Genomic DNA, 23,713 nt, shown 5'->3' on the forward strand with positions numbered 1-23,713 from the left:
AGATGCAAACGTTAGCAGTTTTGTTTGCCTGGGAATCCATTTGAAGACTACCATCCACTAGCACCCTCAGGTTGCGAACCGTTTTGGCATAAACCAGGGGATCATCCTCTGTGGTGAACTTAAACTCCAGCATTGGATGTTGGTGCAGGCTGGTGGGCGGGCAAAATATCACCTCTGTTTTTCCACCATTAAATTACAGAGAATTTTGCCTGAGCCAGCCTACTGTCTGGAGCATACACACCTGGAACTTGTCCATGGACACCGCCTGTTTCCCTTCCAGGGAGAACACCAATTGGGGTTGTCCGCGTAGTTAACCAGGTCGATTCCGTAAGACTTGATTAGAGAGAGTAGAGGACACAGGTAGATATTAAATAGGATGAGGCCTATCGCAGACCCCTGCGGAACCCTGTGAAGTACAGGGGACTGACTGGACTCAAACAGTTGCATTGCTCGTCCTTTGACCCTATGTTTTTTAGTCTTTCCATCAGTACTGTATGGCTCACCGTATCAAATGTGGCCGACATGTCTAGTAATACTAGAACAGAAATATCTCCCTTGTCGGCACGCATCCATAAATGATCCATTATGGTGACCAAGGCAGTCTCAGTACTGTGGCCCGGGCGAAAGCCAAATGGATCTCTATCTAGTAGATGATTGTCCTCTAGATAGCCTGACAGAGTTTTGTTAACTATTTTCTCGAGGATTTTAACCGGCTCTGGCAGATGGGATATAGGTCTGAAGTCGGCCGGGACCAAGGGATCTCGGGAGGGTTTCTTGAGTAAAGGAGTGACTATTGCCTGCTTTCAAGCCTCCGGAACCACTCCTTCTTCCAGGGATTGGTTGCAGCCAGGCCAGGGAAGGGTATCCTTCCCAGATTCTATGGGGGAGGGGGTCCCGGGGGGAGCCAGGTGATACTTTGGGCTAAGTTGTTGAAGAGGTCCTCTGAGAGGGCTTGAACGTTTCCAGCCAGAAAGCTGCCCTAAGCTCTTCCCCTGGTCTCTCGCTTCGGTCATTCTGATTGTTAATATTATTAGGGCAAAGTTCACCAACAATTTTAGTTTTTTTTTTCTTCAAAATGTGCGGCAATCCCCTGACAATATTAAACAGAGTTTTTGTACTATTTGAGTCAAGCAACATGGAATTAGCATAAAAATCTGCTTTAGCCCTCGCTATAGACTCTTTGTACCTGGCCTGTGCTAATTTCAATTCCTTTCTATCTGTCTGTAGTTAGGCCCTTCTCCATTTTCTCTCCGCCTGCTTACAGCTCAATCGTGGTGATTTCAGTTCCTCACTGAACCACGGAGTAGAGGCGTTTTTTCTGTTTTTGAGTCTCTTTATTGGAACTATATTGTCCAGAGAACTAGCTATAGAACTACAGTATACTTGATAATTTTCACCAACAGAGTTTATAGGGACAAAAAGATTTTGATTCGGAGGTGTCAAATATATCTTATTTTTTACTTGCTTGGCCTACTCTCTTCCCTGTCAGTAGGTCGTCCAGCAGTTATTATTATCCTCCGACTGGGACATTGATATATGGAAGTGAACTAATTGACAATTTTATTAATAAACTGCATGATTACTTAAAATCTTTACAGTACTAGAGAGTGATCCGACCAGCTTTGGGCAATATATCCACTATCTTAGTGTCCATCTGTTTGGCGAATAAGAGATCTTAAACGTGTCCTCCTTGGTGGGTCGGATTCTGTACCAGTTGAGATAGGTTACAGTTCTCGCACGTCTGCTTTAGATCTCTCAGGTGGTTGCCAAGAATCCCATTATCCCATAGGTTGAAGTCGCCTAGTATGATCATTCTGAAGTGAGTTAGGGTCAGGTCAGTGATAACGTCAAGTAGTGCTTGATATTGGGTATCTGATCCTGGGTTTCCAAACAAAATTGTAACATCTCTCCATTCATGTCTGTATTAAGAAGCTCATGGATCTGGATCGCAAGAAGTGGTTGCATGCATTAATTCATTGTTTCCATCTTTATGTTGGATTGAGGTGTATAATGCTACCACATCTGTAGTGGTCATCAGGTAATTTTGTACCAATATATCTCATTAATTCTAGATACATTTTTCTGAAATCTTTTATGTATGATGGCAATGTGGTAACATAGTTGAAAAGGAATAGGTCTAGATATCTTGATGTATTCTCTACTAGTGATCCGATCAAACTAACTATTGGTCTGTCCGGTTTTCCTTATTCCTATGAATCTTTGGTAAGAAACATATAACTGGTGTGATGGGATTATTATTTTCAGGTAATGATATTCCTCATGGCCTAACAGATCTTTTCCCTTCCACTCCAACAACTTATGTATTATAAAGCAATCGCTTTTCTTGGATCAGAGTCCAACCTTCCATAATGTACCAGATTCTCCAACTGTATTCCTTCTCTGACATAATACTCTCTATTTAGGACAACAATATTTCCACCCTTATTGGATGCCTTTATAACCAAATTGTGATTGTTACACAGTTCTTTGAGAGCTTTCTATCCACTAGATGTCATATTCAGTTTTTTAGTCTTAGATCCTCAATCATTACTTCCTGGAAGAGATCAAATGTATTTCCTGCTGGTAATACGAGCAAAAATTTGATCTAGGTGTACAGCCAGTTGTTTAGGTCATGTATGTATCCATTCCACTTTTGAAATATATTTCACGGTCTAATAATTCTAGAAGCTCATCCATTTGTTCTTCTAGTGAAGTTATGCACTCAGCCATGGAATCTCCCTAATCTCCAAGTTGGACATCTCTAAACTTAATTTTTCAAATGTATCTCTTGTATTCTTTGCAAAATGTTTTATCAATTTTAATTTTGCTGTGAATTTGTAGAGATCTATTTGGAAATTTGCTTCATACATTTCCATGTCGGGGTAAAATGAAAGTTCTTGGTTTAATAGATTTAATTGATCATCAATAAATTATTTTGAGGAAATACTTACTAGATTTTTGTAAATATTTTAATTATGTTTGCTTTCCACTTCCACATCTCTTTGGCCTTTCTCCTCTTTTTAATGTTCCTTATAAAATGTCTGGTCTTACCCTTGTTTCCATTTGTTCTATTCCCCTTTGTCTTGTACATGTATGATACAATTTCTTTTCCTCTAAAAGGGTTACGTTTAAAGAGGTCCTTTTATCAGCTGAGGATCTGCCTCAGAGCAATCCTCAATTTCTACTTTTGGCTCCTTTGACACCGGGTTTTTTATCCATAAATTCTGTTTCTTACTGGTTTAAATCTTCTAGCAAATGTATAAATTCTGCCATGTTGATAATCCTATTTGTGGCCATTCCTTCCTTCATTTTTCTTTTTGCATGCTTTTGCATAAATTTCACTGAGCATTCTGTGATATTGATTTGTCATTTTTCCAATAGGACATCATCCATATTCTTTAGAGTGCACATTATTAATATTAGAGGCCCTAGGTATTCTTTTACATTCCAACTACTTTTGTAAATAAGATTGTTCCCACCATTTATTAGTTTCTAACATTATCGCTTTTTTCATTTCCTTGAGAATACTCTGTGGTGTTCATGTCTCCATTATATTGCCCTCACATCTCTTTTACTTAGTTTCAATCATTCTGTTTATTATAATTGAAAATGTCACTTTCCAGTTGCACTCTTTTGGCATTTCTGCTCTCTATATTGCAGTCAAGGAAACTCTAATTTTGCACTTTATGTTCCACAGTCATTCTGTTTTATTTATTTCCCCTCTTTTCTCAATTATAGTACCATAGGGTGTTTTAGCCAAATATATTTGTCACTCATTTGTAGTGTTAAATATATTTAATTGCTTTCGTAATGTTTCCCAGACTATTTTCTTTAACTAGCTTATGAGAGCCCTTATCCCCGGTAGTGTTTCTACTGGGACAGCTTTCCAGGGCGGAGTTCGTCCTTACCTACACTCCCTCCAGAACGCCAGGAGCAGCGCTCTACCAACTCTGATGTTTCCCATTTACCTCATCAGCCTCTCTGTTCAAGGCTTGGGGAAGCTGGTTCTTGTGGTGTTTCTCTCCCTTCAAAGTTTCTGAGGATGTTTCCTTGTGCTGCACATCTCTCCTCAGGGAACTCACCTTTCTGAGGAACAGGCCAACGCATTGAGTATTTTCCACCAACTTCACTTACCACTTTCAGTACCGGAAGGCAGGTAGTAAAGGTAAATAACTATTTTATACTTCCAATTATTTCATTTCTTAAGTGTAATAAGGGGATATGGCTGACACGTTTTGGCTTCTGTGCCTGTTACTGGACCATGGAGTCCCCATGCTATAGACAACCCATTTAGAGTGCTCGTGCTCCTACAAACCTACCTACCTACTAATTTAAAAGTATCTAGACCACTCATTACATTATTTTGTAAGGGAACAATATGGTCACCTTTTTTGTTTTGCTGGGGATCACTTTAGGCCAATGTCTGGCTGTGCCACATATTTTCATATGCCTCTCATGCATGTTGGTATAAATACAATTACATAACCTTATATCCATAGTATACAATTTTTTTATATCCATATAGCTCTTAATATGTATTATGTTTCCATGTAAAGTACAATTTATCAGTTCTTCCTGAGCGTTTTCAAATTCACACATGCAGTTCAACAAAATAGTCCGGCTCAGGCCTTTCTTATCTTGCCTTATGTATTCATATATTCCTTCGCAGTTGTCCATTTAAAGTGCTCAGTTCCTTATTGATGGATGCCATTGGCTTGGTAGTTCGGGCTGGACTGTTCCCATGAGGCACAGGGTCAAGGCTGATTTGCATATAGCCATTGTCTGACCTAGGGTGGTGTGGAGTGCAAAAAAACGATGGATTTAGGCCCAGATCTTTGTACTGGGGTGAATGTAAGACATTGTTCTGCATTCTGTCCATCAACTGTGTTTTTTGCAATATTCACCCCGAGTGGGCTCGGTATGCTCAGACGTGAGTCCCAGGCTCTCCACATCACTGGAGTCAAGCTATCCAGGCTGAAGAAGGCTGATAGCCAGAAACCGGTCCTTGGATGCTTGATTCCGGTCTAGGAAAGACATGGCTTGGTAGTTCGGGCTGGACTGTTCCCATGAGGCACTGGGTCAAGGCTAATTTGCATATAGCCATTGTCTGACCTAGGGTGGTGTGGAATGCAAAAAAACGATGGATTTAGTCCCAGATCTTTTTACTGGGGTGAATGTAAGATATTGTTCTGCATTCTGTCCATCAACTGTGTTTTTTGCAATTGTATTTAACAAGTGTGCACTTTAGGCTGTTGGCAGGCTAATCCACATATTTCTCATACATGTTGATACAAGTTTCTTAGCATCCTTTTTTTCATTTCCGTACAGTTCTTCGCATTTATTTGTTATATATATATATATATATATATATATATATATATATATATATATATATATATATATATATATATATATATATATTCACAAGGAACTCCAAAACGCCACTTCCAACCACACAGATCGGCGAAGCGCTAAGCAGGAGACGGACCACCAGCTTAGATAACAGTTCTTTAATCCAGGTTAGATGTTTTTTGCAGGATATATATATATATATATATATATATATATATATATATATATATATATACAACACATAGTGTGTCTCTGTATGTATATATGTATATTTATTTATTTATTTAGAGGTTTTCTATAGCGCTAGCCAGACCCGAGGGTATCGTAGCGCTTTACAACATGATGTAGAGAAGACAAATACAGGATAATGGCATGGTAGAAAAATACAGAAGTGTGCAAAACAATACAGTTCTGCTGAACGTCAGAGGTGCGTCGTATGCTGTCCTGCGCTCTTTTTAACCTAGCTGTTGAGGTACCTGATTCTGTTATAAATGCATGTTGTTCAGCCGTGATAGCTTTCTGCTGCAGAGTATGTCTGTTGCTTTAGTCAGATGAATTGTGACAGCCAGCAGTAAACTACAATGACATGACTACATCACAAAACTATTTAAATATTTTATTAGAAGATGAGCCTTGATAGACTGCGCTTAAACAAGGGCACATTTCACTGAACTATGCTAAACGATCAAAAGGGAAACTTCACAAAAGAAGAATATCAAAAGATGGAAGCAAATTTAAATTCTGGAGAAAAAAAATCACTGACATAAACCATGTTCAAGGATTGAAATATATCACTGAGGGTTGAGATTTCTGCAAGAATACAAACTCCATTGATCAAATTTTTATCATGCCAGATGTACTTTAAAAAATGATTCAAGCACAACATAAGAAAACATAAAAGCGCGACCATAATGTAGCGAAATCCCAGAGTGGCAATTACAAGTTTGATTCCTGTGTGCAGCTGGACTATGCTGCAAACTAAAAACACTCGGTGCATAACAAATAGTTATAAAAGAATGCTCTGCTCAGTAGATACTGAATTCCAGATGCAGTAAACAGAAAATAGCATCAAGTACAATGGGCAAGAAAATGTTGTAGTAAAATATAGACCACACCACCTGTAAAGAAATCTAGAGTACTTGTAGAGTCTCATTACTGACTGTCAAACTGCCTCTCAATAGCATTTGATGTACTACGTGTGATAACAAGTTAGAGGACGAAATTCGTAAGAGTGACATCATACGTTTAAAATGAAGCTGTAATTCTGTTATTTTTTAGAAAAGAAGTATAAAAGGTTAATTTGCTAGAGTCGTCCAACTTTTAGGCAGTCTGCTAGTTTTTTTTGTGCAAAATTGAAGTGAAATTATGGATTCCTAAAAGACAGATTGTGAGTGCGTGCCCATCACAATAGGCACGTGCAATAATGACAGCAGAGATGACTTGGCCTCAACCTCCTCAAGTGCTACCCTGATTTTTTTGATTTCCTCCTGACTTGCTCTGATGTTTTTTTGCTGGAGCTCGTCAATGTGTGCATCACCAAAGGTGTTCTTTGCTGACGCTCTCCAGCAGAGAACTAGAATCTGCAGGCCAATCACTGCCCCTTAAATGAGGTTTTCAGGGAGAAGGAGATTTAGTGGTAAGTGACTTTAGGTTTAAAGTGCAGGCTTTTTATGTGTACCTCTTATTGTGAGGTGGACTACTAGCACTCCCTAGGAAATTTGTTTAGTCCCCCATATCTGGGGATTCTTACTTCAACCACCTCCCCTAACTCTATGAACTGTGCTGATTTAAGAAAGTAAGTTAGATTTCAATATATAAGTCTGGGTAACTGCAGTGTGCGTGGTGTCTAGTAAACAACATGTCTAATGTTGTAAAAAAACAATTTTCGCCTCCTGTTGTATGACATTATATTGAGAAAAACAATATCGACATACACAAATATCACCAAAAAATCAACATCTTAAATATTATGACCCTATACGAAAAAAAACTAAACATGAACAAACAAAAAAATGATATTGCCTGTACATTAAAACAAAGGAAATCTAACGACAATTCTAAAAACCAAAATACTGGAAAATCAACATAATTCTAAATGAAATGCACAGTATCACTTTAACTATAAATGCACATGAAAAATAAGTAAAATGAACCTCAATTTACATTTATAGAATAACAAAAACACTAAGGCCCCAATTAGGAGTCTGGCTGCCAATGGACTGCAAGAATCGGGACGCGGCAGTGTCAGTCTCTCGATCGCCCGATTATGACGCAGGCGGTCGGGTCGCCACAGCCCCACTGCAGCCGCCAGTGAACCGCCGTTCTCTGGCAGTGTTGTGATGGTCAAAAGGCATAAATATGCTTGGCGGGACCACTGCATTCTTGCCAAGCATATTACAAGTTTCCTTTCTGCCACAGTTTTTTTATGGTGTGGTGGCTCTACTGCTATGAAAACCATGGTGGAGAGGAAACAAAGGGGGCCCCCTGGTGACTCACGCCCTGTCGATGCATAGAGGAGGGGACAACAGGGCCCCCCCTGTGAGCATACACACTAGTTCCTGCACGGCATGGACTTTTGAGTCTATGCCGTGAAGAAACTGTTTTTGGCTTTCCCATTGCAGTGCCCAATTTCAGGGCACCACCGTGGGAACATCAAAATCAAAGCCCACCAGATAGGAGGAAGTTCCTAATCTGGCGGGCGGTTTTACCATGGCTTTGGCAGTGCAGCAGCGGGGCATACCTGGTACCGCACTGCCAAAGTCGTAATGGTGTTCACCATGAATAGTCCAAATTATTCTAAGCGTCTCCAATCAGCCAATCAAATTCAACTTTAAAAACTGATAGCAAATAAGAACGCTTTTCCAATTAACAAACAGTACAAATAGGCCAGAAAAATGCACAAGGAATTGCTTATTAAACAGGATTACAGTAGTATATTGTCACTTTGCAGGGTTGCAAGCCTACAAAAGATGACTTTAATACTGTAAGAAGCCCAAAATACCACAAACAAAGTTTGTTTGACAGTAAATGAATATTAACTGCCTTAATAAAGAACTAAATGTATATTAAGATGACCAATAATTAAATCTATGCTGGATGTTTATTTCTCCAGAAGCATCCTCTATTAAAAAGAGAAAATACTGAAAAAGAAACTTAAATCAGGGATGCCAAATTACTTAAAATACAAAAAGACCACCTAGAAAGACGGCAACAAAAGAACACTTAGTTTATTATAAAATGTAAATTACATGTAAGTATTAATTGTGTTTATGTATGTACATATAACTATCTATCTATGTTTAGATATATAGGGCACCGCAGCGGTTGAGACTACCACCTGCGCCGTGGCTATGGCAGATGGTTCTGCTGCCCCCAGTTAGTCATGTTTATTATCATTTCTTACTTTTACCTATTCACACTATTAAAATTAAGGCCTTGTGTATTTTATACTATATCATTGTTCTCTCCAATCCTTTTCTAATGTTTGTTATTCCTGCAGTACCCTGTATTTTTTATATTTCCTGTTTCCACAGCTGACTTTCTCCTGTCTGTATCTTTCTTCTGCTCTCTTTTTTAGTAAGCTTTCCCTCACACCTCTGTCATACGTCTTGTGTAGTACTGTTAAGAGAACAGATTTTTGGTAAAGTGAAGAGAATCGTAGGCCCAAGTAAACTATTCACCAAACATGTTGGTTGATCGGCCTTTTTTCACCAAACATTCAAAAAGTACAAGGACAGAGAGATAGAGTGGCCATGGTAATGGACCCCCAATGGACCCCCTGCCATTCTGCACAGTCATGGAAACTAGCAGTTTCCATGACTGTGCAGAATGGCAGGAAAGGAATGAGATCCCATTGCCATCCCATAGATCCCTCACTGACCATTCCCTTCAACACTTCATTGCATTTCACTCTCATCCTTTCGTAGACTTACCCCTCCATTAGCAGAAAAAAACTATTTTTGTGGGTTGGCTTGACTACCTGGCTTTTTTTTAACATGTTTTCAAACAACAATCCTGCCAGAGTGATAGTTTCGATAGAAGATACTGCTAACCAAACAGTAGTGAGGTATTGCTGTTGTACTTTGTGCAAAAGAATTACTTAGGTGGCTAATACAGTATCCAACAGGGGTGCATTACTCTTTTTTTCTATGAGCACAGACCACCAGTGCTGCAGGCAGCGCCATAAACAAGCCAGTGATGGAGAAGGACGAGCAGTGGCAGGGAACAGTGATACATCACCTTACTTTCCTATTGACAATATTATTATTATTATTATCAGAATTTATAAAGCGCAACTAACACCCTACGGGTACCCTGGCACTGTGATAAGAATGTCTAGCGAAGTGTGGATACTGTGCCCCTACCAGAAAGAAGATTAACAAGATGTCAGAGAGCATACTCGAGGATAGAGCCAGGTGTTTATCCTTTTTCTAAACTGCAGGAGGTTGTCGATTTGTCTGATATCAGGAGGAAGTTTGTTCCAGAGGTGTGAGGCTGCCGTACTAAAAATCTCTGCTTCCTAATTTAATTTTACTGACTCTGGGGACCACGACTGTCTCAGATTCTCTGTTGTGCCAAGTCGTACGTCCGTGACCCGTGACCCCTATCACGGGACGGTTGAGGAAGCCGCGAGCGAGAGGAGAGGAGCTGCAAGGTGAAGCCCCGAGCGAGTGAAGTCAGGCTCGGGGCTCGGTCTTATTTCAGGGCATTGCCGTCATCCGGACCTCGGCCCCCTTGATCTGCGGAAGCCCCAGTGAGGGAAGGGGTGAAGCCTCGAGCGAGAGGAGAGGAGCTGCAAGGTGAAGCCCCGAGCGAGTGAAGTCAGGCTCGGGGCTCGGTCTTATTGCAGGGCATTGTCGTCATCCGGACCTCGGCCCCCTCGATCTGCGGAAGCCCCAGTGAGGGAAGGGGTACCTCGACATCGGCGAGAGTTGCCGGGCATCTCCATAAGCCCATAACAACAGTGTAAGGCACAGCAATAAGGCACCAGGGGCCCCTGGCCCCAGAAGAAGTAAGGAGAGGCAGGGGGTCCCGACTGTAATCTGCAAAGGGCACGGGCACGGCGCAGGCGTACCTACAAACGGCACAACAGAGGTAAGTGGGGTGAAGGGTGTTTTGTATCCCCTCCCCCTTTCTATACCTTCTTAATTTCACTAAAAACCGACCCCCCTAGCCCAGAGGACAGTATTAAGGACTAAGGGGCAGAGTCAGCAGAGAATTAAGGGCAGACTTAATTGCTAATCCCCTCGATGGCACCAAGGAAGAATAAAAGCGCGTTGGGACAGGCTAAGACTTCTAAAGCCCCCCCAATGGATGAAAAAACTCTGGAGGGAAGCCCCAGTGACCAGGGACCAAAACCAAGGGCCAAACGCACTCTAAAGAAAAAGGAGAAAATCCTCAAGGAGACATTGCAAATAGGAAGTAAGGGGGGCATAGCATCAAATTCCCTGAAAGACTTTGTGGGAAAACACTTTAAAAAGGTCTTCTCACCAGCTAAGCCCCCTGCGATGGACGTGGAGACAACCGGAGAGGAATCCTGGAAGGAAGGCACCTCCGTCATATTTGAGGAACATTTGGGGGACCAGGAAAACTTAACCAACCAATCTCTACAGTCCCTAAGTGTTCATAATGGTTCCATAATGCTACCCCGACTATCCTCGTCACCAAAACTGTCCTTGTTACTTGACTCAAAGGGATCAAACAGAGAAAATCAAGAACATGAAGAGGACGACACCTCGGTCCGGAATGGAAACTCAAAGGGTCTTGAGGCGTATGAGGAGCACACAACAGGGTCCAGGGGAACTAAAGACTGTAACCAATCGCTACAGCTTAACCCAGAAATTTCAACAAACCCAGCCTCCTCAATGCTGGATCTGATTTTAATGTTGCAAAAAACACTCCAGGGAATTTTGGAAGTGACAATGTTAAATCATGACATCTTAAAAACTCAGAACTCGCACCTTTCAAAAATTCAGGGTGAACTACAAGGAATTAGAGGGCAAATGCCTTCAATGATAAGATCAGTTCCCGACCTCGAGCAAACATCAGCTACAGGGGGGGGGGGGGGGGGTTGGGAATATAGGACCCACAGCCGTAAACCATGAAGTTTACATCTCAAAATGGCCTATGCTTGTAAAAAGAAGGGGCGAGTATAAGAGTCATACTCTATTAAGACAGGGGAGACCCATTAGAAAAAGAGTGCAGAGAAAGGGTAAAAGCAGAGTAGTGGGAAAAGTAAGAGAGTTGGAGGAATCAATAACCCTAACGGAACATGTGTTAAAATCAAAGTCCCCAAAAAATATGAGCGAGAGAGCGAGTAGAGTAAGAAAAGGAAGTATAGAGAACCTGGCAAGGAAGCAAGTAACAAAAGGCATGGGAAAGAGAGAACAAAATAATAAGGGGAAGAAAAACAATGAGAATGCTATAGAAGTTAAAACTAACACACAACAACTTCATAGGGGGCCAAAATCAAAAGGAATGGAGCTAAGAGGAAACCAATGGCTGTATTTTGAGCAAGTAAAAATGGGAAGGGGCGGGAAAAAAATGAAGAAGAGCTCCTATTTAAATAGATCACTTCTTCTTAATTCATTCGCCCACTGCCCTAACTTGAAAGGGATCGCCACAAAAGATCTTCGCCAGGTGGGCTTTCAAACAATGCCCGATGGAAAAGAGTTTACCAAGGTTCAAGACTACTCTGACTTGGTAAAAAACGCTATTGAGAGAGCAGAAAGTGAGATACTAAAAGCAGGGATTCGGTTAGTACCGATTAGAGAAATAGGGGCAGAAGAAAGGTTAACGCAAGGCAAAGCTTTTTTAAAACACCATGCTGGGCTAGGTAAATGCCAAGTAAGATTGTTAGAAAGAGGAGCAGAGCTAAGCTCGGGAAACCTTAATATTATAATAAATAACTCTGCTACTGAGGACTCTTGGAAGAATTGGAGCCTTAACACTAGCCCCCCAGGACCTTCCAAGCAGTACTTAGAGGACTCAAATAGGTACGGGCCCCTTAGCGATGTGGAATAGGAAATTGGGCAGCCATGTGGCCTAAAGGCAGTCTCCTGGAATATAAATGGGTTAGGAAATCAGATAAAACTTGAACGGTTAAAAGAACTAGCAAAAAATAATATGATTATTTGTATCCAGGAGACCTGGCTATGTGGTGAGCCCCCCATAGTGGAAGGGTTCCGTCAAGTTTACCGACCGGCTGTAAAATCTAGTTCAGGACGCCCGGCGGGGGGGTCTATTGACGCTAATATCTACAAAATTGGTGAAAAAGGTGTCCAAGCTCACTGTAACATGTAAATGGCTACTCTGCTGTAGAATAACCCTATCCGCTGCAGGTAACAAGTATGAAAATATGTTGCTTTTCAATGTGTACATGCAATGGGGTACCCAGGTTGAATATGGGGTTGAAATGGGAAAATTTAAGAATGACTTAGATCTATTGTATGAAAAGTACGATTCAGATTTGATTTTGTTGTTGGGAGATTTTAATCATAAACTTAACCCTAAGCGGCTTGATCTCATGTATCGGGAAATTTTAGAATCAAACGATATAATGGAAGCAAAGTTCCCCGAAAATTCATGCTCTTTGAATGATGTAAACTTGGGGAACTATCTGGCGACCAAGAGCCTTTTCTGTTTGAATGGTAGGTTCCCACAAGACCGCCCGGCTAAGAAAACAAGGGTCACAATATTGCCCCATAGATTATGTGTTCATGCCAGCATGGAAATTCAATTTAATAAAGGGGTTCAGGGTCAACCATACAGAAGATAGCGACCACAACACCTTAGAATTGGTGCTGGCCTATCTTAACGAAGCTGTCACCGAGAAGGTAATTATACAACAGATGGATTATCCTAGGCGAATCTCAACACGGCTAACTGAAGAATATATAGAAAAGTTAACCAGGCTCCAACAAAAGATACCCCTAGGATGTGGAGCTGGTTTAGACTTGGCCTGGTATGTTGATAAGATAAATCAAGTGGTACAAAGCATTAAGGTTAAACTTAGAACAGATGTAAAGGCCGCCAAGAGCAGTCAAATCATACAGGTTAAGAAAGGCAATTGGTTTAATATGGAATGTCTAAATAAGAAAAGAGAAATAAGGAGGGAACAACGCAGTCTGCGTAAAAAATATGATAAGGCTGGAGCAGAAAGCCTTGCCAAATTAAAGAAAGATTATATAATGCTTCTTAATAGTACAAGAAGAGCTCATAAAGATACCTGTTGGGGGAAACTTCTGGAGGCAATAGAATCCAAGAACATACGGCAGTTCTGGAAACTAGTCCGTTCAGTATCAGAGGCCTCAGCTGCTTCAATGATCTGTGTGGTAGAAGAGGGTGCTTGGGAGGTTTACCTGAAAGAACTATACCCAGCGGGTAGAGAAATTGAAGAGGAACTGCAGGGGAACTGGAGAGGTCAAGTAGACGATCTAAAACCTGACTTCTCAGTAGAAAATGTACTGAAGACGATAAAGACCCTTAACTTAACAAGAGCTGCTGGTCCAGACAACCTGCCAGCACTGATAATTAAGTCACGAACATCATGGTGGGCGGAATTTTTCTCTAACATGTTTTCAGTAATTCTAAAATCAGGAATAATACCTAGTACTTGGAAGGGTGCGATAATTAGGCCGATCCATAAAAAAGGGGACGTTAATGCACCAAAGAACTATAGATTAATTAATCTACTCGATATTGGAGAGAAAATTTTTGCTAAGATAATATTGGGTAGAATAAAGATTTGGGCAGAAGAGAGAGCAATTATCCCAGTGGAACAAGGTGGGTTTAAAGAAGGCCACTCTACAATAGATCACTGCTTCGCCCTATGGGCCCTGGCCCGGAAATCGATAGAACAAAATGGGAAGTTACATTGTTGTTTTGTCGATTTTAGGGCAGCGTTCGACTCTGTGGATCGAAATAAACTTTGGGAAGATATGTCAAAGTATGGATTACCGGTTGGCTTGTTGATGATCTTAAAAGGGCTTCACAGTGGAAACTGGGCCCAGGTAATTAGAGATATGCAGGGGGCACTAACTCACAAGATACTAGTAGGGAACGGACTTAGACAGGGGTGCGTCTTGGCACCCCTGTTATTTTCAATCTTTTTGGCAGATCTCCCCGCTGCCCTTGAAGTAGAAAGAAGTGCAAACCCAAAAATGAATGGCCATAAAGTCCCTTGCCTTCTTTATGCTGATGACTTAGTGATCATGGATCAAACTGAAATAGGACTTCAAAGGAAATTAACCGCTTTTAAACACTATTGTGATAGTTAAATACTGACTGTAAATAGGGAGAAAACTAAGGTTTTATGTTTTGGGAAGAGTAAGAAGAATTTCAATTGGTTTTTGGTTGATGACAAACTAGAGACAGTTAATGAATATAGATATTTAGGCCTCTGGTTTGACAGTGCACTAAAATGGCGCACCCATTTGGAGGCTCAAAAGGCAAAAGCATTCTTATCCACTTGTGGGCTAAAAAAGTTTAATAAAGAATATGGAGACATGACACACAAACCAATGATAAAGGCATTTGAAGCAATGATCCCCCCCCCCAAGTATTGTATGGGGCAGAAGTGTTATACTTGAGCGGTAAACATACGTGGGAACAGGAAGAGGGAAAAATTTTAAAAATGTTATTGTCTTTACCAAATTGTACAATGGTTCAAGCAATCAGAATGGAACTAGGGCTGATTTCCTGGAGTGTACAATCTCAAATGGCCCTAGCAAGATTCTGGAAGCGCCAAGACCCAGGAGTGACACCTAAGGTCTCACAATGGTGTGGAGAGGAAATCCTGACAAGCAATCTTGGCTGGGCAAAGGAGGTGAGAAAGACTCTCCAGAAAGTATCAGGGCGTCTTAAATTGAGTCCTTCCCATAACACCCTGATAGGCCACTTTACAAAGAAAACACTTAGGGAACAAGGCCAGTCGCTCTCAAGGTCACAGGACCTAAATTACATGCAGGAGAAAAAGTCAGTACAGTGGTTAAAGATCTCATGGGTAAATGAAGGCTGGTTCCCTTATCTGGAAATATTGCCTAACCAAGGGTTACGACATGAAATATTAAGGACCCGGGTTGGGATCAACCCCTGGAAGATAGACGGGAAATTAAAATCTGTACTGATTGCTCCAGAAGGTAATTGTAAGTTTGGGCGTGGTATAAGAAACGATATGTTGCACATTTTGCTTGATTGCACATTTGTACAGGATTTAAGGAAATTGTTTTTACGTCCTATATTCCTATCACATAAGACATTTACACGTGCCCATGCGATAGGCTTACTAACAGAGATGCATTCGCTAGAAATTGCAATCGCATTGGGCAAATTCCTGAAGGCCGTAAAAGATTTTGGTAGGGAGATATCAAAGGATGGGCACTGATTTTAAGTTCTTTTAAGCCTTTTATAAAGTTAAAATCTGTCTTTTTATTCTTCCAGATATGTGAAAACTTTGATAAAATTTGGGTTTAATGAATTGTGTATCAGGAGGTGTTACCCTCTTTTAACCTTCTCTTTTTTTCTTTTTAACAAATATGAATTTTAACTATTTATGACGTAGGAATATTTTGTCTGCTCGTTCTTTGTCCGATTCTGTTTGCATTTTGTTTGTATTGTTTAAAAGACTATGGTCTAAATAAACAAGTTTCTCTCTCTCTCTCTCTCTCTCTCTGGGTACTTTCACCAGATTGGCCGAGGAGGAGCGAAGCGTTCAGGGCGGGACATACCATGTAAGCTTCTCCTGCAAAGATATGGGTCCATGGCCATGCAAGGCTTTCAACACTATATACAGTGCCTTGAATTGTATCCTCTGTGAGATTAGAAGCCAGTGCAACTCTGAGAGTGCCTGGGAAGCGGAAGAGCGGCATGATCTCAGTAATGCCAGCTTGGCTGCCATGGTCTGTATGCTCTGTAATCTCTTGATCAGGAACTGTAGGGATTCCAGTATCAGAGCGTTACAGTAGTCCAATCTACTGAGGATAGTGTTTCGGACTATCAGTGTGCTAGCCTGTTTGGAGAACATCGGGAAGATTTTCCAAAATGCTCTAATCAAAGTAAAACAGCTCCCAGCTATTTTGTTAACATGTTTTTTGAGTGTCAGTTTATTATCAAACATGACTACCAGGTTGTGTACCATAATGCTGGGATCCATTGGCATAGTCATAGAGGTGGGCCAGAAGTCAGAGTGCAGTGTGGGGGGAATTCTATCTGCTGCACAGTATAGGATATCTGTCTTATCGGAGTTAAATCGAAGAGAATTCTCCCTCAGCCAGAGTGCTGTATCCTGCAGACAGGCGTGGAAATCTTTTAGGGATACTGATTGCTCGCCCTCTAGAGACAAGATGAGCTGGGTGTCATCTGCGTAATTCACTAGATTAATGTTGTGAGACCTTATAATGGCAAATAAAGGGCTCATATAGATGTTGAATAATATGGGGCTAATCGCAGATCCTTACGGTACATCGTGCAGGGTATTCAAAAACTTGGAACGAAAAGGGGGCCGGGCTACTGCCTGTTGTCTATTAGATAGATACGATTGGAACCACTTTAAGCAGTGCCCGCAACCCCTTCTCTTCAAGCCCGGACAAAAGAGTGTCATGGTTTACCGTATCGAAAGCGGCAGACAGGCCGAGAAGAACCAATATGACCAATTGTCCTCTGTCTGCACGCATCCGTAGGTCATCCATGACGGTCACCAAGGCGGTCTCCCTCCCATGGCCTGGGCAATATCCAAATTGCACCTTGTCCAGAATGTTGTTTGTTTCTAAAAACTGGGAAAGTGCTTTTCTAACTATTCGTTCTAGGATTTTGACTGGATATGGTAGAAGAGGGACAGGTCTGTAGTTTTTTAGACAGGCCGGGTCGAGAGACGTTTTTTTCAGGAGGGGCATCACCAATGCCTGTTTCCAGCATGTTGGCACAGAGGCGCTAGTCAGCGATTGGTTACAAATTTGCCGTAGTGCCGGGAAGAGTTCAGGGGCCAGCTTCTTCCAGATTTTGTGTGGCAACAAATCCAAGGGGGAACCTGAAGATACCCCTTAGCCATTGTATTGAATTCTTCTGCCAAAAGTACATTTGAGTGATCTAGGGAGTTAGATTTATCTGCCCCAGCCCATCTTGCAGGCAGTGATTCCTTGGGTGTATTACCAGAGTTAAGTCCACAAATGATGTGCCTAATCTTATCCTCAAAAAAGGTTACCAGGCTATCAAATAGTTCCTGGCTAGGTACCATCTCATTCGTTGAGCAGTCTGGATTGATCATTACTATTCGTTATTTCTGTATGGAAAACATGCATATCCATATTACCAGAAGGGGAAAGCAATCCACCCTCTATTTGTTTTTCAGGGGGTGTTGGGAGGGGCAGAATTTCGGCCTCAGAAGATTCTGCCAACACCTGATATTTGGTAGGGCTCAAAATGTCTCGATTCCCCAGGGTAGGGTTTTTTAGTGCCAGAGTCTTAAGTCCCACTTTAAAAAAGGTTCTTAATGAGGGGGTAATTTTTGGATTAGAAACCTGCTAATTCCCTTTTGACCTTCTCCTTTTCGGGGTCATTCATTCACCTTCATCAACTTTAAGAGAGAGATTAGGCTCCGTCCTACAGCTGTTATTGTGGATTCTAAGCCGAGTGCTCTTCCCTTTTTCCCAGCCTCCAAACTTCTTGAATTATAACCACAAATCAGAGCTGCTTTTTCCCTTGGTTCACCTAGCTCTGCTCCTCTAAGGTCGCCCCTAGATTGTAAGCTCAGAGAGGCGCTTTCTGTTTTGCCGGGAGAAGAGCCTCTTCCCTGTCGATAGTAATGAGGTTCCGTGACAATTGTAAGTGGTGTTTTCGACTCGCACGAATATGGTCGAGTCTGGTATCTATGAACCGCAAATGACGAGTTTAGTAAGTGTGCGCAGTTTCGCTGTGCTAACTTAAACCGTTCGTTTGTTACGTGGGCTTTTCATCTGTACCCACGGGTTCCATCTTAGATACGGCATCCATTTTGTCTCTTGCCCTCAAGTAGTCAGCGAACGGACGCTGTCCGCTTCGCGACCCTGGGACTCCCAAGATATTTGCGGAAGACACATGTCCTTTGAAAGTGTCTTTATGACGAGGGGGTTGCTACTGTAAGGCAGGTGGCGCCGCTCGAGGCTCATCTTGCCGCACGGACTTATTGTCTCAGCCGTGCATCTCATTAGGCACGTCCCTTTGATGCCTGTATCTCGTGCTTCCCGGCACCTCCCCTTTTACACCCTTTCCGATCTCCCCACTGTCTCCGTCTTCCTCTGCACCTGTCTTCGTTCCTGTTTCGATCCACTTTACTGCTGATTGGAATTTGCTAATGGTGGGAAGATGGGTTTTTACAGTTGGGAACCGCCAAATGTTTCCGCACTTATGTTCCGGACCTTATGTGTTTTAAAGCGACCAAAGCGACCCCTCTGGGAGCTAGATGTGGGAACTGAGTTGTAAACCTTTGTGTTCAATGTTAGCCTATGGGTAAAAACTGTATAAAAGGAGCGATCCACAAAACCAATTTGAAGCAGTCTCCCCAAGTTGCACGTGGTGTACTTGTCGTGACTTCTGTGTTCCCTGCAGTAAATAAACCTTGACTCTTTGACGCCGAAGGAAGTGTCCCGTGTCTCTGTGACTTGTACGCCGGAGCAGGTTACCCACGAAGGTTTCAGGTGTTGTGCCCTGGCACCGCTGGGTCCAAAAGAACCCAGTCCTTCAGTTGGCGCCCAACGTGGGGCTGCATCAGTGGTACCGGTCCAAGCCCGACGATCGTGAGGAACTTCGTGTGAAATCTCCGAGGGAAGGTGCACCCCGCTTCATCGATCCTGTTGTCGAAATAAGTGGCCCGAAGACTTTTCCCGCGAAGATTCCCGCCTCCTAACGGCTGCGACGGACTGCTGCCCTGACTGTAGACCTGTTTTGGCGCCTGGCGTAGACCTTGGTATAGCGAGACGATTGACGGGCCTTCCTGAGGACGCCATTGATCTTTGAGTTAAGTATTTGTGGGTCGCTCCCAGAATCCTTGGTTGTATACACTTTAGCGAGTGTTTTTGTTGTAGACACTTTAGCGAGTGCCTTTGTTGTAAACACTAGTGGTTTGTTGTTGTTGTACACGCTGTGTGAGTGTTTTTGTCGGTGACACTTTTGCTAAGCGTACTTTGTTGTTGTATTTGTTTGACGACTGCAGCCGCCAAAGACCGAGGGTTTTGTTCTTGCTGGGACTTGGTAAATCCCGTAACCCTTGAAGTTTGTGAAACTCGGCTAGCGTGCAAGATGCCTGGTCGCAGTACTTTGTTCAGTTGCTTTAGACCTTGTGGTGCGGATTCCCTGCTGGAGGACTCGTGTCCGATACCTCCGGTAGGAACTCCTACTTATGACCTATATAGCAAACATGGGCTAGGCCCGATTGCTTTTAACGATTATTGGATAAAATATACAAAGAAAGACGGCGATCTTCGTTGGCCACCTCACGGTAGCTTCGAAGCGTCGATCTTAGATAATTTGGAAATTAAGTTGTTCGAACGTAAATCTAGGCCGGCTATGTTTGATGCCTTTCGGTTGTGGCGCAAAGAAGCCCGACAGAAAGAGATCAGACAGAATAAACGTAGTGAGCGAGATAATGTTGCTACTATTGTAAAGAAAGCTGAGCAGTTTCAGCGTGATAAGGAGGATAAGGATAAGGAAGTGTTTGAGAGGCTGCAACGTATGACCATAGATAAATGCTATCCTGCTTTGCCTACGGAGTCGGATAAGAAGGAAGAGGCAGTTGAGGATCCTTTAATGTCCTATCTTATGAAGTCGCCACCTCCGTACGTACAGGGTACCGCAGCTCCTGTGGTCCCTGCCGTACCTGTTCTTCCACCTGTTATTCCTCCGCCTGTTCCTCAACCTGCACCCGCTCTTCCGACTGTTCCTGCTCCTGTGCCCGTTTCTATTCCTACTGCTCCTCCGCTTCCACATACTCCTGCTCACACTACTGCTCCTGTGTTGTTAACCCCTGTTGTTGCGAACGTTTCTACTCCTTCTCTTGTTAGTCCTGTGTCTTATTCTTGTCCCTCTACTCGTAACCGTAATTCTCCCATTGCGGCTAGCTTCTTTCAGTCGCTCGGACCTGTTTTCGGGTCCGCTGGTTCTGATGGTCCACCGCAGAGGCGTAGTCAGCTTCCTGGTAATAGGGAACGCGCTGCGCTATACAATATGGCGATGAGTTGGATGGACAATCCGCAGAGAAATCCACCCCGTGTTGTTCTCGAAACATTTAGTCAATTCAACATACCGACTCAGAGATATGTGTTTGACGAAATGTGTAAACTTTTACATGATCAGATAGCGGCAGTTGCGCCTGACGAGGTGCTGACCGCCCTGTCTAATCTCCGGCTTCAGTTCGCAACTGGACTGATAGTCGATACTAATGTCCGACGTGCTATTGAGCAGTTGCTGTCTTTTCGCCTCGCTCCCATTCCTCACGCACTGTTTGTAGAGGATCTTGAACGCCAACAAGCTGAGTCTGGCCAATATCCTATGCGTGAAGTTCCGCCGGTTTGGGTACCCGCTGATAATACTGATGTTAATAACCCAATAGCGGCGCATTTCCAGAGAGTGTGGATACATCTCCCATGGAAACGATCGGAAGTGCTTCAGGTAAAACAAACTTTGCCCGATCCTCGCAAAAATCCTGCTGGGTATTATAAGGAATTGTCGCAGCTCGTAGATGCTACAGTAATGAATCTTGCTGATATCGACATGTTGTTTGGCAATGTCGTACCGCAACCGGTATGGGCCAAGATTCGTCACCAAGATCACGCAAATGAATTGGGTGGTGATTGGAATGCCATTACAGCGGCAGACGCTGGACAAGCGGCTGCTACTAAACCCGATCAGTTGATTGAACTTCTTCCCCAGCGAATCATTACATTAATGAAAACGCTCATGCCAGCTATGAAGGTAAATTGGGATAAGTTGTCAGCCTGTAAGCAAAAGAAAGATGAGAGTGTTTCAGACTTCTTTACAAGGTTTGAGGAAACATTCGTTGATCATAGTGGACAGGATATGAGTACTGAGGGTGGACAAAGGCTGTTTGTGGATAAATTTGTATCGAACTTATTGCCCGACTTGTGCAATAAATTGAAGAATTCAGAAAGTGCGTGGGCCGTTTCTACCTCAGCTCAGATTCTGGCTACGGCACAATATTACGAAAATAGAGAAAAAGAGGAAACTGACCGCGCTGATAAAAAGACAAAAGAGCTGAAAACTAAAGTGTTGTTACAACAAGCATATCCGCCGCGTTCTAATCAGAATGCGTCTCAGCAGAATAGATCACAGTCGCAATCGAATCGATCGCAGTCGCGTAATGATTCCTCTTTCAACAGATCTTCATTAGGGTACAATCAATGTGCTTATTGTAGACAGGAGGGACACATTAAATTTGATTGTCCTGCTTTAAATGACCGTAATAGTGGTAATTCGTCTAGAGGAGGCCGTGGTGGTTCACAGAATGCATCACGTGGTAGAGGTCGTGGTGCTCAGAACGACCGCGCTGACAACTCATCAAATTCTAATAATTGTTTCGATCAACGTGGATCATCGCAAGGACGATCTGCGCAGTACAATGTAGACGATTATTACGTCGATCAGGGAACTGACGACAGTAATTACTAGGACAGCCAAAGACAAGGAGAGGGAGTGGTATCAGTTCCGGTTGATCAGAGAGGGCCTTACGTCGCAGTTGCTACATCGGGCGTCGTTGAGCCTTTTCTGTTGGACACTGGTGCAGCGAAAAGTTCTATCATGCATTCGAAACTCCCTGGCGCACCTTTGTCTGGCTTAACAAATGTTTCCGTTGGATTCTCTGGCGCCCCCGTTAGCAATCCAGTTTCACGCCCTTTGCCCCTTAAAATTGGGCCTCGTGAGCTCGAAGCTCCGTTGATTTTGACCACTGGTTGTGGCGAAAATCTTTTGGGTCTGGATTTGCTTAAACGTTTGTATGCAACTTTGTATTGTTCTCCTGCGGGTGTAAAGCTTACGTTCGGAGAGAAAGTAGTCTCTCCCATGTATTTGTCCCTCGATAAGCTTCCACCGGAATTGGATTCTCTTCCTGCGTCTTTGTGGGCGACGGGTCCAAACGATGTGGGCCTACTTGATATCTCCCCTTATGTTGTTCAGTTGAAATCGAATGTGCGATTGCCACGTATTCCCCAGTACCGTATCTCCCTTGATGGTGAACGAGCTTTGTTAGCGATCATCTATGATTTGATCGAGAAAGATGTTATTGAGGAGACTCGGGGAAACGTGTGCAACAGCCCTGTACTGCCCATTCTTAAACGTACTGATCCTACCAAACCGCCTGTTTATCGTTTTGTTATCGATCTACGGGAGGTAAATAAAATTGTGGTTCCTCAATTCCCTGTTGTGCCTGACATCACGGCGCTACTGACTCTGATTCCAGCTACTGCTTCGTGGTTCTCGGTGATTGATTTGAAAAATGCGTTTTTCAGCATCCCGATTGCCGAAGAGAGCAGGGACCTTTTCGGTTTCTCTCTTGGTGGACGTAGCTTCCGCTTCAAACGCGCTCCTCAGGGCTACTGTGAAAGTCCATCGATTTACAGTCAAGCTTTGAAGGGTCAACTGGATGCGTTTAGGTTGCCGGTTGGTGCGGCTTTAATCCAATATGTCGACGACTTATTGGTGGCTGCTGATACTCAGGACATTTGTAAAATTGCTACGGTATCGTTGCTGCAACATCTCTGTGAGTTAAATCACAAGGTGTCACCTTCTAAACTCCAATATTGTTGTCAAGAAGTTACCTACCTAGGTCACTTATTGTCAAAGGAGGGAAGGAGATTGACCCCAGAGAGAATTGCAGCGATTGCGCGAATGGCTGTGCCACAAACCCAAAGAGATGTGCGTGCCTTTCTAGGTATCACGTCGTACTGCAGGCAGTGGATTCCGAATTTTTCATTGCTAGCGAAACCATTGGTGGCTCTTACGTGCAAGGATGTTTCAACTCCTTTACCATGGACGGAAGAATGTCAGAAAAGTTTTTCTGAATTACGTGATTCATTGTGTTCGGCTCCTGTGTTAGGTACCCCTGATTACAGCAAACCGTTCACGTTATATGTTCACGAAAGGGAAGGTTGTGCGTTGAGTGTCTTAACGCAACCTTTTGGTGGTAAGCAACGTCCATGTGCATATTTTTCCTCGACTTTAGACCCAGTAGCTAGAGCATTGCCGAGTTGTTTGAGAGCAACTGCGGCAGCTGCGGTCTCCATCCGACAATCAGCAGGATTGGTCATGGATAATATGCTTACGGTGATGGTTCCGCATGCAGTCGACACTCTTTTGAATCGAACGAAAACTCAGCACT

This window comes from Lissotriton vulgaris, chromosome 4_1, assembly GCF_964263255.1.
Source record: "Lissotriton vulgaris chromosome 4_1, aLisVul1.2, whole genome shotgun sequence".
Taxonomy (NCBI): Eukaryota; Metazoa; Chordata; class Amphibia; order Caudata; family Salamandridae; genus Lissotriton; species Lissotriton vulgaris.